The sequence below is a fragment of the Erithacus rubecula genome, assembly GCF_903797595.1.
Source record: "Erithacus rubecula genome assembly, chromosome: 3".
Lineage (NCBI taxonomy): Eukaryota > Metazoa > Chordata > Aves > Passeriformes > Muscicapidae > Erithacus > Erithacus rubecula.
Window position 1 is genome coordinate 61,412,484 of NC_136689.1, and position 17,024 is coordinate 61,429,507.

Below are 17,024 nucleotides of genomic sequence, written 5' to 3' on the forward strand. Positions count from 1 at the left end.
CAATAAAAAGGAGGTCTCTGTGCTTTGCAACTGTATTTTAAACCAGGGTAAGAAATATCATATTAGGCAGCATAACCTTCACATTAAAGTGATGTCATAACTATTTATCTTGAGGCAAGATGCAAATTTTCTGAGCTGTATAAACAGGAACACCTGAGAGGACTGTCCATCAACAACTGGGATTTCAGAATTCTGCCAAAAAACCCTCAGGGAATGAGTCACATGCACCTAATGCACACAAAAGCATAAATGTATGCTTTTCAAATGTAACTTTACATTTGAATATTGCTGCATATTTCCACCACAATGCAAGTGGCAAGATACATATATATACTTATATGTACATACATATAAATACACATACATAACATGTGTGTGTGTGTGTGCATGTGTGCCTGAAAGTCTGGCTTTGCCAGCCTCCAGACAGAATGGAAAAATTCCTTGAAGAATCCTACATGTACATGCAGCAAAGGAAATATTAGACAGAATTAGGAAATGTTAGACAGAATATCATTAGAGGAACTTCTTTCCCTCTGTTTTGCTCTACACTGGACAGAGAGTAAAAGAATTGTGCTGTTTATTGTAGAACAACATCATCTAGAATAAAAAGATGTAGTTGCTATTGAATACTGACTGCAGTCAGCCTGTTAGAATATGCTTCAGAAAAATTGTTTTTTATGAGGAATATATAACCAGGAACCCTTTTCCCAGAGTTCTCTGTTCACTTTTCTGCTCTCATGGGCACTCTGCTTACAATAAAAAAGGAATTTTCCAGCTGAGCTACTGATGGAAGGGACGGGGGTGGTGAGAAGAGCTGCTGGTCTGTTCTGTTCTGCCCATTAGGGAAAGCTCCAGCAAATACCACTGAGTGAAAAATGTCCAAGCTTTCACATGCCAGACAGACACAGCTGGAATATGGCATCCACATGGATAAATGCTAAGGGAGTGTAAGGTTTTCTAGGACAAGCATCATGTCAGTCATCCAGGAAAAATGTTATGTTAATGACATTCTACAACAGAGACATTCATTAAAAGCATTTACTATGATGGAGATTATTGCCCAAATGCAGAACATGTTTTATTAAACCAGGCAAAACATCAGAGAGCAGTTAACTCACTCTGTTGCCTGCATCAAGGTCACAGAAGCAACTGAACTGTGGTAGATGCCAAAAGAACCCAGGAAACTGGACTGACACACCAGATATTCATTAAAACACCAGTAAATAAGCAGAAATCTCTTTCTTAAAGGAGATTTGAGAAGTAAAACATCAGTGTATAAAAAGGAAAGCATCTTCCCTGAAGGCAACATGTCTTTATTATCAATTACACTGTGGTGTATGATGACTGTGTCCCCTGGAGCAACTCCTTTACTGCAGTCCTGGATGATGAACAATTATTAATAACATTGTCTATGATGCAGAAATGCTATTCAATTGTAATAATAAAAGCCAGCGGCTCTCAATGACAACGGGAATTTTCTGTCTCTCTCGGAATATATTCTGACAGTTTTGCACTCTAGATTGGTAATTTGGGGTATTTTTAACCCCAAAACAGAGATGGCATCCAACTGACATGAGACTGATACAATCTCTTTCTTGACATTGAGCTCTTTGTTTTTAACTTTTCCTAAAATGTCCTGTAAACTGTTGAAATTGTCACTGGCCAGAGCTGAGTGGCAACAGCTGCCTGCTGTGCTGGCATGTTCCACAGGAAACTGAATATGTGAGCTGAAGAGCTGTCATGGACTTGTTCTCCAAAGTCAGGTGGAAAGTTAACATCTAGAACCTTGCTGCACAATTTCACACCCTGCCAGGTGTAGTAAGAGGTGCCTGGCTAAGCAAAACCAAACTGCTGCATTTGAGGTTTCTGTTTGTTGTCAGAAATGCTAAGAGAGGTGAAGCCAACAGTCAAACATGAAACCAAAGAAAACAGGTGTATTGTTTCTTTCACAGAGCTACTCAGAATTACATTTTCCCTAAGCCATGTGTAGTTTATGAAACACTGAAGAGAGACAGAACCAAAGAAGTTCCAAGAAAGACAAAAGTATCATCCATATGCCATTATACACTGCTCATATGAATTCCTCCCAGGATGCAAACTGAGACTTGGCACAGTTAAAATACTATTATATTTTTCCTTTCACCCTAAAATTGTACTTTTCAATTAGCAATGGCACCTATTTCTCTAGCACACTGCTGTGCACAAAAAAACCCAACAGACTACACAGCAAATGCTAATACACAGTAGGATGCAGACATACAGGAGTTGTCACAATAACCCAAATAAAGGATGAAAAATTCCCCACCAGCTATGACTTTTAAGAGAACAGACACTAAAAGTAGGCTTTTCTTTTTCTAAAAAAGTGAACCCTTGGGTGCTGAGGCACAGCCTCCAGGAACAGCCCCACAGCTCACCCCGCTCGCCTCAGGACACAACCCACATCCTGACTCCCCTGCCCCATACCTTCAGTGCTTGAACCAAACTGCAAAGGAACAAATGACAAGAGCTTGTAATTATACACCTCAAGTGTAGAGGACATCATTTCCTGACATCACTCCTAGGTCTGGCTGACACTTCCTACAAATTAAAATTCTGCCACAGTACCTGAAGTTTCTATCCAACCAACAAAGTGACCAATTTATGCTTTAATCTAAAACATTTTCCAGCTATGCACAATGATTTCTCAAATTAGTAGGAAGAATGACTAAAAAAAATTAAAAAAAAAAAAATCAGCAACTGAAAATACTGGCTGTTTACATGGCTAGCACATCCCTTAGATCCCACATGAAAGATGTCAAGTTGTCATGGATGGCTTTTCAGTGCTTTCATACACAACCAGTTTACTTCCCTTCAATAAATTTATTACATAACTTTATATTCTCATGTGAAGCAGAACCCATAAATGCATCTGGTCTAAAGAGAGAAAGACAAAGAGAGCACAAAAAAAGCTCCTTTTTTCCTCCCTCTACAGTTCATTTGCTTTTTGTAGACTCATCCAGCCAGACCATAAAATTCATGCACACATTCTTTGTGGGCTTTTTTGCTTTTGCTACAGATATCAAAGTCTCAAGCAGCCCTTCACTGAACTCACTGCTGGTTTTTGATGTTCCTCCTGTGCTGGGAGAGCTTGAAATGGGACAAGGCATGAAGACTGGGTAGAGGATAATCCCTTCCCTTGAACTCCTGGCCACGTTCCCGTTCACATGGCCCAGAGTGCTGTGGCTTCCCTGCTGCCAGATGTGCTGCAGGCTGGCACCTGGCTTGCTGCCCACGGGACACCCAGGGCTTTCCCACGGATCCAGGGTCATCCCCAAGCTTGGAGCCAGAGCCCTCCATCTCCTCCTGTGCGACAGAGCTGTGGCTTCTGGTCCCAGCTCCAGGTAGGGAATGACAAAGCACCACCCTCCCACCCAGCCTGTCAAAACCTATCAGTGGGCTGGCCACTCACTGAGCAACCAGAATCCTTCAAAAACCAGAACAATGGAATCATAAAAGCAGACAATGGAAGGCAGGCAGCCAAGCAGCTTTTTGGGTGCATTATGACATAGCAACCCATACTGCAAACTGCCTCGTTACAGACCTTTTCAACTAAAAATATCAAAGCAAGACAAGACACCGGGGAGAGCTTCAAAGGATACCGTTTCTCTCAAAAATGTTTAAATTATTCTTGACAGAATTGAGAACATACAGTTGATGCTATAAGGGGGGATGTGCAGAGCACTTTTGCATTATAGTTTGCTGACAGGTGGGAAGAGTGTGTTGGCAAAACTTGGGGGGGGGAAAAAAAGCAGAATAAGTGATCTAGGCGCACAGTTTTTCTTCTACAGAAGAGTGAAAGGAAAACAAGTGAAAACTACAAGTTCTAAGTATTTTTAAATTCTTATTTAACAGTCTCTTTACAATTTGTTTTTACTAAAGATATATTCAAATAATTACAGTCTAAAAAAATAAGTCCTAATTCACTAGAATGTGAAGACAGGATTTCACTCAATGACAGAAAGATCATCTGTGTTTCAAAAAAATAAACACTCTTCCAAATGAGATTTACTGACTGCCAACTCTCAAAAGCCTACACTTTCATGAAGAAATGGTTTTAAAATTAAGATTATCAAATAATCAATCATTAAAAATGAATGTATGTACTTCCTGAAAATACCTAACTAGGGTTTTTATAGATTTCATCAGAATATGAAAGCTCCAAGTAACCCACAAACAACCTAGTCAAGGAGAAAAGCAAAGGTTTTACCAGTGCAGAGAGATTATTTTTAACATTTCCCAGCAAGCAGTTTCAACTAGTTGGCTTACCTTAAAAATTCTATTTAAACAAAACAAAAAAATGCTTCCTTGAAATCCTTGGAATATAAAGGATAAGCTTAAGCAAATATCAGAGCAAACCACAGAAATAGGTGCCCGTGTATGCCAGGACTCCATTTACTAATGCAGCACCTGGAGGAAGAGGCAGCTTCCAACCAATGTGACAGGAAACAGCTTGGGAAAAAGGTTTCACACAACTCCAAACTTTATCTGGCTACCAGGAAATCATCATAGTTAAGAAACACTAAAAATATGCTCCACCAAAGAGCAAATGCGCAAACTGAGTTCTAAAAATGTAAATATATCTAGGATTAAAAAAAAAAAAATGAAAAATTTAAATCACATTTGTGATTAAAAAAATGCCAGCCTGAGGGCACTGCTCTGCAAGGTGGCCCACAGCATTATAATGTATTCTCATTTTAGAACTAGATTCGCTGTGGTTCAGAAACAGCAGAAATGCTTTTTGCCCAGTTCATTTGTCACCAAAATAATCCCAAAACCGAAGTGCATTTGCCTATATCTCAATCTTTAAAAAAAATTAGAACAGGCCTATTTTTATGCCTGCAAATGTGGTTAAGCAGGAAAAACTTTAGATTTGTTTTAATTGGTTTTAACTACAGTCAAAATCACCATGGATATACTGTTCTACAGCAGGTTAATGGTGGAGTTTTTCCACACTTGCTTCATGTAATGCAAAGCATGGAAATGTTATAGCAAAAGCTTTGGAGGGGGATTCTCTCCTTCAGGCACATGCCTGCCTGCTCCTGGGTTAACAAATCTGCAATCCAGTATCTTCCATTTTTCTGGTTCAATGACCTTTATGGTCATTGGTGTTCAATGATAATATGTGTTTTTCTACAAAACAGAATTTAGCAACGTGACTTCAGTGGGATGTGAGTATCACAAGCTTTTCCCAGCTTACACCAGGACAGGCTCTGTTATCAAGAGGGTCTTCTACCTCCCTGATTTGTCCTTTAGTCAGATTCCTACCCAAGTGAAAGAGAATAAAAAGTGACTTGCAAGGGAAAGAGGGAAGGATTACATTAAGCTGAACCTCCTTATTGCAGAAAGCAACAAAAAAAGCAGAAGCATCTGAGTTCACACACTTGTTTCCTGCTTCTCTATAAACCCACCATCTAAAGTATGTAAGAACAATAATTCAGTTAGTGAGCTGCAAAATATGTATTTCCACTATAAATAAACCTGACAATGTCACATGCACCTTCAGCACATTTAAGGTTTTTTGTGAAGATGATCTGGCTTTAAAATTTAGGCACATACTGTTGAAAAATCTCACTATTACAGAAATTCTACCTGAAAACAGCTGAAATGATTCAGCACAATTCTACTCTCATGAAATGCAGTATTTAATGCATATGCTCTCCAATTACTGTTTTTTCAGCCTTACCTCAGAAATACTAAATTTCAAGTGGAAAAATTAATCAATAGCAAATCTAAACCCAAAGTACTTAAAACACAAACCACAGCACTGCAATACTCTATTAGTGCTTCCAAAGGTCCATGAAACTGTCCCAAATAAGATCAATAACACCCCATCATCCAAGTACAAACTGATCTATAGAACAATTTAATGACTATTTTCCATTCCAAAAAGATAACCACTCTTGCTTTGGAATTAGAAGGATTTCAAAGACAGGCAAGTAGCTTCTGCCACTACAAGAGTAGTGCCAATCTCAACCTTTGCACGGCTGTGAGCTGTTTGCCTCCTAGATCAAATTATGTGCATGTGCAGACATGTAAATTAATGATGAGATACTGTTCTGCTGTCACAACACATTGTGCACAGGTTGAAAACACGGGTTCCACGACATGGCAAATCAGTTGGCAGGTATCAGCTTTAACTTGTCCTTAAGAGCAACACCCAGCTCCAAACTCCTGCTGCAGTGGAACTGCTCTTCACCCAAACTATAACCACTGTAGACACACAGAACACCACCATTCAGAGCTCAACTAAATCTTGCCTCAATAAGTGAAGGCAAAGCAATTTTTGCCTTCTTTTCTAATAACTAAAACAAAGTAAGGGTTTCACTCCATTAACTGCTTTCAGAATAAGCAGTTTTCTGACTGAACATGCAATTTCTGCCTCTCTCTTTGGAGGGAAGGGTAGATCCCATTGAACAGTCCCAGAGGTCTTCAGAGCTAAAAGGAATGAGCTGCAGATTTACAGCCTCAATACAGTTCAGTCTAACTTCCCTTACTTTACATTGACAGTGAAATATTTTAGACCTGAGGAGGGATTTTGGTATTTTGGAAGACATATTTTAATGCAAGTCTTAGGTTAACATGACCAGTAACTGCTAAATCAGAACAAGGAAATAAGAAAAAATAAATAAATAAAAAAAAAAAAAAAAAAAAAAAAAAAAAAAAAAAAAAAAAAAAAGGTAAAATCTACCTTTTACAAAACAATCATGTAACTAGTTGAAAGATAATTTGATTTTTTCACATGCTTAGTAAAGCATTCCATATTTATCATGTAGACTATATTTGGTAACAGATCGTAGAAACATATCACAGAATCATAGAGTGAATTCTAGATAAAATGATTGAACTGGAAGGGACCTCAGACATCATCTAGGTCCACCCCTCTGGCATGACCTTGCACTAGATGAGCTCCATCCAACCCAGCCTTGAACACTTCCAAGAAATGGGCATCTGCAACTTTCCTGGGCAACCTGTTCCAGTAACTCACCACCCTTGCAGTAAAGAATTTTTCTCTAATATCAAACCTAAACTTACTCTGTTCCAGTTTGAATCCATTGCTCCTTGTCCTGTCACATGCACTCATAAAAAGTCACTCCTCATCTTTCTCACCTTGTCCTTCCTGCAGGATCTCTCCAGGTACTGGAAGGTCACAATTAGATCACCCCAAAAGCCTTCTCTTTTCCAGGCTGAACAATCCCAATTCTATCTGCCCTTCCCAGTGAGGGAGGTGCTCTATCCCTCTAATTTTGGTGGCTTCCTCTGGACTTGCAATTTCTTTCTTTCTTTCTTTCTTATTTCAGCTAATTAACAGGTGAGAATCTCTACAAATTAAGTATTCACATAGAACTGCAGGACCATCAGTGAAATAACACTCGCACAGGTAGAAGAAGCCTTATTTGTTTTTGCCAAAATTTCATATGTAGAAATATTTTGAAAATACCATAAGCCAATCATTATATCAGTAGCACACAACATGCTTGAAATATTCATTTTTTTCTTGACAACTCAGTCTATTTCCTATTCAATTTCTGTCAAAGCAATTTCTCCAGTGCAAGCAAAAAAAAATTTGCTATTCATTCATCCAATTAATGCTGAGCTTATTTCTCAGAAAAAGAACCCTTAGATTACAAATCTAGTCCAGTTCAACATTGTTTGGTTAATGTCCCAAATGAATCACACTACAGATCTTTAGAAATCCCAGTGATGAGCAAACACTTTTGTTTGATATCATTAGTGAAACAGTATCTGAAACAGCATTCCCTCTAACAAACCCACATCCAGGAGCATCCAAACACGAGGGGACTGATTTGCTAACAGACACCTATTAGAGATGTGTTACCAGCTGAGGAATTTTAAATTACATGAAGCACTCCATATTCATTGCACACAGAGTATGAGTTATGACAGGCCAGATAATTTTAAAACTCCATATTTATTCTCAAATGCAAAGCAAAGCTGCCATCATTCTTTTTAAAAAAGGGATATGTAGCAGTGCTATTTGCTAGAAAAGCCAATTTGCAATTAGCAATGAATGGCGAGTCTTTTCCATACTTTTTATAACACAATAAGACAGATCTCTTCAAGCTATATTATAATAGTATCTTATAAAAGTATTTTTCAATTAATGGGTTGCTTTTAAATTCAACCAATTAGACTAAGAATTATATAGGCACAATAAAAGGAAGACGACAAAAACAAAAATTGTACCACATTTCACACAGAACAATCTGGCTGTGCATAAAGCCATATTTTCAGAATATATGACTATATTTTCACAGTTAAAATACCTCATTTTTCTGCTATGGAAAGGCATTATATAGCAAAAACAGGGCATCAACACTAAGTGCAGAAATATACACAGTGTGCTTTTTCCACTGAACATTTTTATCTTTAAAATTAAAATGTGAAAAAGAGTTTAGTTAGCACATGGGCTGTGATTCAGAGGTAAGGCAATATTCAGTATGTCAGTTCTAAAGAAAGGACATTGAGTTTTAAATTTTTAATGAAACCTTTCAAGCTTTCTCCCATGCATCTAGTTTTCATATACTCACTTGCTTCTTCATTTTTTTCAGAATATTAAATGGTCTATAGCTCAGAAATAACAGACCACAACATAAAAAGCAGCCCTGGCATAACTTCCAACTAGCAAAATATTAGATGTCATTAAATAGGTCAATTAAAAGAATAAAATTCTTTTGATAAACTTCAAAAATATTTGAGATAAATCTTTTGAAAGGAAAAAAGGAAAAAAAAAAGTCTTGAAAGATAATCTGCTCCCACTGGATTTGCTGACTTATTTCTGTTCCATCTTCCAAACTGTTCAAACTTGCAACATTGAAGATAGACTAAAGGTCATCATTATCTACAGTGTCAAAGCACTTCCATATTTTTACTGCCATTTCAGAACAGTTTCAGCAACTTTGACATGTCTATTTGCTTTCTCAAGGATTTAAGGACAAACCTTGAGTAGCAAATCACACAACATGGGCACATGGGAAGAAAACCAAAACCCTTCCTTCTTCACAGTCTGTAAATTATGACAGGAAAGTGTATGGCTGGGTTGACTTTCTTCTTTTGTTCAACCCTGAGGAATGTCTCATGCTCTCAATCTCCCAGGATTTCAAGTGGCAGCCAACATTTGCTGCTAATAAGAAGGGAAGCTACCAGGTCTTAACATACTAGTAGTTTTCAAATTTTTCCTCTGACATGCAAGTTTTACCATGTCTTGTCTTGAAGGACAAACCAGACTAAACTGGTGCATCAATGCTGCAAAGTCAAGGCACACCACCACTCAACCAAACAATAAACCTGATTTTTTGGTACTAGATCTAATTGGCACTGCCACAGCAAGGAAGGACTGGTGGCTGGGAACAAAAACGATTCTTCTAGATCCAACAGTTCTGAAAAATAAGTCCTTCTGGAGGTGTGTGTTTGTTTGACTATTTTTATGGAGGTTCAGCCATCATCTGTCCTCCTGAAGCTGGCACAGAACTCACATCAGGTGTAAAACCAGCAGCCACCACATTGCCCAGTCCAGTTAAAGCTGCAACAGTAACTGTGTTCACTCAAAACTATTTTTGCTGTTCAGTCATTAATGCATCAATGGCAGCACTAGGCACAGATTAATAGGGTAATTTTGAACTTGTGCTTATTATGGTTTAACTTGCACTAACAGATAAATTGATTATAAAATTTGCTATTCAAATCAAACTGATTTAAACATCATCATTAATATTTCAAGTCCTGGAGTAGGCTGGTTTAAAGGCAGTACAAAAACTAGCAGGTCTTTTCTCATGTGTGCCATATCTAAGATCTTAAAATCATTAGGTTAATAGATTATTTTAAATGAATAATTTGATACATTGAAATTAACAGATTAATAGAAATAATTAGTGTAATTTATTAGCATTAAATACATCCAGACAAGTTCCACTGATTAACATAACTAACCAGGCCACCACTACCCTCAAAAAAAAGAGTACAATTAATAGTTAAGACTTTTGTCTTATCTGATGTTCAGTTTTACACCTGCTTTTCATTGGGAGGAATTGTTACCTTAAACAGGACAAAAAATCCTAGGTCTCTCAGTTGCTTAACCCAACATCTCAATGAATATATGCAGCAAAAGAGAGACACCTATGCAGCAAGGGAGAGGGTGGAGCAGATGGATAATGTTACTGATGCTTCAGTGGAGCATTATACATGAGAAATATGAAAGGAAAGGAGATAAAAAAGAAGAGAAATGAGGATGGGGCAGAGGGAGAGGGGAAGGGGAATTGACAGACCGCCCAAAAGAGAGAACAAATGAGATATGACTCTTCATCCTGGATTTCTTCAGCCTGGTAGAAGTTGAACAAGTTGTGGGGAAAAAAACAATACTAACTGGGAAGAAGAAATTTAAAACAGAGGCTGAGAAGGCTTTGACTTATTGAAACTAAACACCACAAACAAAAAGCCAGTACAATAAAATTGGCCCTGCTGAAGCTACTCTGACAGACAAAATCCCAAGAGGCTTCAAGGAACAATTGCATTTGAGTGGGGAAGCACATCCTGCTTTGTGACCATCAGTGACTAAACCCTCTGCCTACGGTGAAAAAGACCTGACAGATGACACCTAGGATACAGTATCTTATTTGAGCAAACAAAGAAAATCCACCTGAAGGATGCACAGACATCAAAGTGACAGTGAAGACTGAATAAACAGCAGAAAATCAGGAAGCTGATAAAAGCAGTTACAAGGGGGAAGGGAACAACGAAGGGGGCTGACTGAAGAGGGAAGTCAGTGTAATTAGGACTGTGAAACCTGAAAAATACACTTCCTATGAGATGATTCTTTTCAATATACACAGCTGTATGAAATCTCTCTCTCAGCTTCTCCTTCCCCCACCTTCATTTTTCCCCAGCATAGGGATGCCACACAAGTCTTCAACATCTCCTGCCACACCTTGGGACAGCAAGAACTGACTTGTGCCTGTGCTGAAATACAGTATAAAATGAGGAATTGATTTCCATGACATCTGCATCAATCTATTTGTAGACACCTTAAAAACACTCACCTTTAGCCCAGCTAAAAATACGGAACACTTAATTTATAATATTTTCCTTAACTCCTGAATATATATGAGGCCTTGCTAACCTAATTTTTGATTTTGTTCTTCAGAGTAATTTAGCACTAATTAATTACAAGTACTTTGAACGTCACAAAATGCATGCACATTTCCTCCACAGGGCAAACATGCACTGATGTTCTGAAAAAGTCAAATTTCATAACTCTCGCTCTCTTTCTCTAAACAGCACCTCTCTACTAGGTATCATTCCCTATAGCAACAAAAATCACATTTTGTCTCTACAACAGATCATAGCCATCCATACCTGGACCAATTCAAGGAGCCCCTACTGCACAGTGCCTCTAAAATAGGAAGTGGAAATTATAATTTTTGAAGCATTAGGATAAACTATAAGCAGAAGTGTACAAATTCTACTCAGTGTCCAATTTTTCCTCCTTCACATCTAAACTTGAATAATGTGCTGCTTGAAATCTGAACATCAACTAATTTTAGAGAAGGGTATCATTAGAACACAATATGACCTTTATTAAATATGAATTATTTGTTCACAACACATTTGGCATGACAGTGGGAAAACATTGCCTTCAGGCCACCATTATATCTGCCCTGTTTCCTTTTCTTTCTTCCTGTCATCCTACATCTGCTTTGTCAGCCCCAACAGTGTCCAACTTCCATGGCAAAAGAGATTTGTTGCCTCCTTTTAGAGCAACCAAAAGTATTTTTATTCGTTACTAACACAGAAATAAAATTACGAATTTTAAGACCGAAGCTTTCAACTGCTTTAGGCAGAATATTTCTCATCTCTTCACTGCTGCTGTAGATTACAACAGATGACACCACGTTTGATTTCACTGGCTTTATGCAGGGAAAATTTTGTTCACAGTCATGAAGATCAAAATTTATTTTTTAAGTAAATGGTAACATTTAATGGAAGTGGGTTACAAAAAATATCAGAGGGTCTAAACATTAGATGCTGAGAGACTTCTGAATGCCTTTTCAAAACACAAATGAGATGGGCAAGGTGGGATAAGTGAAAGAAAAAACTCCTCACAAGATTAACATCGAATCCATCTAATCTGTACCGGGGTTTGGGTAACAACAAAATCAGTGGAACATGACCAACAAAGACTGCAAAGTCTTCCAAGACCAGGAACAAACACAGCAGGGACAGCATCTGGCAAATCACCTCAACATACATCAGTTCCTAAACATACCTGAAATTCTAAACAAAGCTGGAGATGGGGGTGGGAGTGAACCAAGAACATTCCTGCTCTATTGGCACACATTTTCTCTCTAGGATGGAATGAATGCTATACCAAGGTACATACCAAGCATTGAACTTCAGTCCACTGTTGCTCTCTTATAAACTATTAAATTTGTTTCTAACAGTGACTATCCAAGGCTAATGAGAACTGAAGCATGCATAAGGAATCAAAGTAACATCATCATTATAATTTCATGCTCTATAAAACTGTAGACCTTTGGTTAAAAAGTCTCCTATTTTCAAACACCCTTGCTGATATTATTAATTCTAAATTATTTTTCATCTGTGCCTTATCTATTAAACAAGTTCCCTTGACAATACATGTGTTTCTATATACATCAAACAGTGGCTGCATCAGAGACAGATCTAACCATAACAAGCCTAAAATCTTGGTCAAGAAGAAAGAAAATAAAGCACTGACACTTGATAATACATCAATACTGTATTTTTGAAATAAGACTGGTAAATACAGAATCACAGAATTGTTAAGGTTGGAAAAGACATTTAAGATCCTCACATCCAGTCATCAACCCAGCACCACCACCATGTTCACCACTAAACCAAATCTTCAGTGCCATATCTGTGGTTTTGAGTGCTTCCAGGGATGCATTCACAAATATGTGGAAGATGACTCAACCATTTCCCTGGGCAGTCTCTTCCAATGCTTGACAACCCTTTCCACAGAGAAACTTTTCCTAATATCCAATTTAAACCTCCCCTGGTGCAACTTGAGGCCACTTCCTTTTCCCTTGTCACTTGTTACCTGGCAGTAGGAACTGACTGCCACCTCACCACGACCTCCTTTCAGGCACTTGTGGGGAGCAATAAGGTCCCCTCAACCCTCCTCTTCTCCAGGCTAAATACAAATGCATTGTACCCAATATATTACAAATAACTTCATACATAAAAACATGCAATATTAAAAGGCTAGAATAAATTGCATTTTGATGAAGAAGTTTGCAAGGTAGCAGTTTCCATTTACTATTCAAAATAGGTCAGACATTACATACTTGCATACTGCTATTATAATCCATTTCAAAAAGTGAAAACAGTAATCACATCAGCAGCTATTAAAGTCTGATGGCCTGCTTTTTCTAACACCTGTCTAATGCTTTCTAAATAGCAAACTGAATGAGGATACTCAGTCTAGGAAAAAAAAACATAATAAAAAGACTGGAAGAGATTTCATTCTATAAGAATCTATATAGAAAATAAAAGAAGAAATGGTATTCTTAAACCCACAAGTTAAAATTAAGAACATATATTTACAGTAAGGCAGCCTATAATAATATAAGTCACATCTGATGATTTTCTATTTGGAAAGACCCATTTCAAAGTCTCATTCATATTCCACATTAGCTTCTATTTTAAATATTCTTTAAAAGTTCTAAACAGTCGACCATATTTAACCCTTCACTTTTATTAACCTACAGGAACAGACTTGACAGATTTGAGAGCAAGGCAGCAGCCAACTAGTTAAATCAGCAGTACTGGAAGCATAATGTGCACCCACTGAGTCACCAAGGTTATATAAACTGACACAGCAAATTAATGCCACTGCTCCCTGCCTCCCAATATATAAACCACTCAGCTACTCAGCCATTACTAATGGTATCTGTGTTTCAGTGCTAGGAGAACAACTGTCAGAGCCCAGAAACTGAGCTACCTGCTCATTCAAGAAGAGATCTGGAGGTCAGATCCAAGGTGTGTTCAGAACAAGATGTGCCACTGGCACCTGCACTCCTCCTCTTTCACCCATCTGAGAATGAATACAGAAGTCCAGCCTTCACTCCAGGATAATAGTGGAGTGATGAAAATCCTGCAGGAAATCAATTCTCAGGTGCTTCACAGACTGGATTGCACCTAACCAAGTGGTAACAGGGCAAAAGAACACTATGAAGTAGCTCAACTATAAAATATGGAAGAGCTATGATTAGAAGTACTCTGAAAATTACTTCTCTAGGTACAGACACTTTTTGACTCCCAGAATTTAAGTGTCTATGAAACTGGAACCTACTGAAGTATAAGACTTTTAAGAGAAACAAAATACTTTTTCAATATAACCTTAAAAAAGTCATAGCACAAAGAATTCTTAAAAATAGAAGCTTGCAAAGCGCATTATATTGTCAGAGCAAATCTGTCTCCATCCCGCCAGAGATGCTGGCGCGGTGATCCGCACGTAACTCCACCTATCTTTTAAGGCAAAAACTGTCCTAGTACCACTGCTTGTGGGCTTTAATGCAAAGTTCTGGCAATCATCCAGGACTCCAGAAGGAAGGGAATGCAGCTTTTCAAATCTTCTTTTTAGGTCGTGACATAAGAGATCACACTGATGGCCACTAATGCTCCATTTACAAATGCAACTCGTACTTAAAAGAAAAAAGGAAGGCACTTCCAAAAAAATTGCTACATTGGACAGAAACTTCATGCTTACACAAATTATCTAACACTTTCCACAGAGCTCAGTAAAACAAAAACCAGAAAATATCTTGTGCAATATGGAACTAAAAAACAAGGATAAACCAATGTATTTTTGTCCACGGAAAATAGGCAACCCTAACAAACAGTTTTTAATTGAATTTTTAAAAGAAATGAAGCCCAAACATTTAAGTAAAATTTTATCCTATCTTCTGTGCTTAGAACATGCTAATATATGCATGTCCATCACAGAAATGACCAGACTAAGTTTGAGATCAGCTCACTTTTAACATTAGTAAGTGGTATTTGGAACTTTTAACTTCTGAGAGGAAATCCCAATTGTTTTGTGCTTGAAATGTGGTTAAGTCTTCAGGCAATGACAAAATCAAAAACCTTCCCCACACTTTTCTCAGACTTGCCCTCTTAAGCAAAGTTAATGGTTCCATACAATTTTTTTGCTTTATACAGAACTCTTTACAGAAGCCTTTGCCAGCAAGACAGATGCCATATTGCCTTCTATATCAAAATAGCAACTAAGAAAGATAAGTGAGGACATCATTGGAATATGATCCAATTAGCAGAATATGGCAAAATTGACATTTATATAACAAAGTTTCTGGTTAGTCATCGATGACTAAATTTATACCACAGAGCTATTAATTCTCACCTTCTGTAGACAGAAGAGCAGCAGATTACAAGAATCAGAAAACCAACAGATTTTTTTGCCCAGCAGATTTCAGTAGAATCACAGAATGGTTGGAAGGGACCTCTGGAGATCCTCTGGTCCAGCCCCTTGCCAAGGGAGGGTCCCTGAGAGCAGGTGACACAGGAACATGTCCTGGTGGTTTTGGAATGTTTCCAGAGACGGAGACTCCACAATTTTCCTGGGCAGCCTGTTCCAGTGCTCTGCCACCCTCAATGTAAAGAAGTTCTTCCTCATGCTGAGGATAAACTTCTTGTGTTTCAGCTTATGGCCATTGCTCCTCATCCTGTTGCTGGGCATCACTGAAAGGAGTCTGGCACCATCCTCTTGGAACCTGCCTTTGAGATATTTACATGCGTTAATGAGATCCCCTCTCAGTCTTCTCTTCTCCAGACTAAACAGGCCCAGCTCCCTCAGTCTCTCCTCATAGGAGAGATGCTTCAGACCTCTAATTATCTTTGTGACCATCCACTGAGCCCTCTCCAGGAGCTGCTTGTCTTTTTTGTAGTGAGGAGCCCAGACTGGACACAGCACTCCAGATGTGTTGTTCAAAACTCTTGTGTTCCTCTTCCCCAGTAACTGACTGCTGTGGTAGGGCAGAAAACAACTGATGCCAGACAAAATAAAAAATTGAGCAGTTTCACAACATAGGCAGACAGCATTTTCATGCTTATTGGATTTAAGAAAGCCTCTTTGCTAAATTAATACTCGAAAAGTTTACACAATTAACAATTAGCTGGAGGCATACTAATTACCACAAAACAACCTCCCCAGCTCCCCCCAGTCCAACACACTCTGGCCTTTCAGGGATTTTTCTTTTTCCTGATGCTAACTCCTTTTATATGTTTACATGTAGAAGTCCCCATGTCTCCTGTTCTTTTAAGCAAGCCAAGCTCTCCTAGCATCTTGTAAAATAAGCTCTCTTTTTATATCTCAGTTGTTTCTGTAACATCTCATTTGCAGCTATCCACTGGAAATCTCATGATTGATCCATCCCTGTATCAAATTTACCTTGTTCACAGTTGAATTAATCCTAATAGTTCACTTCCTAAAAGAGACTTCATAACTGAGATGGCTTTCCTCCTAAATCATTCTCACTCAATAGCATGTCGTTTGCTGAACTTTTTGGTTTGCTATTTATTATTTTTATCTGTGCTAGATAAAAATCTTTTCTGTTTTCTCTTCTGTTCTAGAGTTAGTCCACAATTCCTTCACATACCAAGTTAGTTTTCACTCTGTGGATTTTATTAGACTGAATAACCACCTACATGAAGGAGAAAACATCATTGGTACAAAAGCATCCTGAACTCAACACAGGGACAGAGCATGAGAAGGAGAGACAGAAGTACCTTTACCAGACTTCCTCCCACCCTGCAACTAGTGGACATTTTCATATCCATTATGGCTTCCCAAACATGCTGAAAAACAAGGTTTTGGCTTTCTACTCTATTAGCTTTCCTATAGTTTTGCATCAGAAACACTCTCAATTGTAATAAGAACCAGATACTAAATGTCTGACAGCACAAACCTCTAA

The 17,024-nt window shown here is 38.1% G+C and overlaps 1 protein-coding gene across 1 annotated transcript in view; it reads right to left on the minus strand.

The window, feature by feature from the left end:
- Positions 1–17,024, minus strand: part of DTNBP1 (dystrobrevin binding protein 1) — a 61,604-nt gene that overhangs the window by 5,514 nt on the left and 39,066 nt on the right. The gene's annotated exons all lie outside the window — the stretch shown is intronic.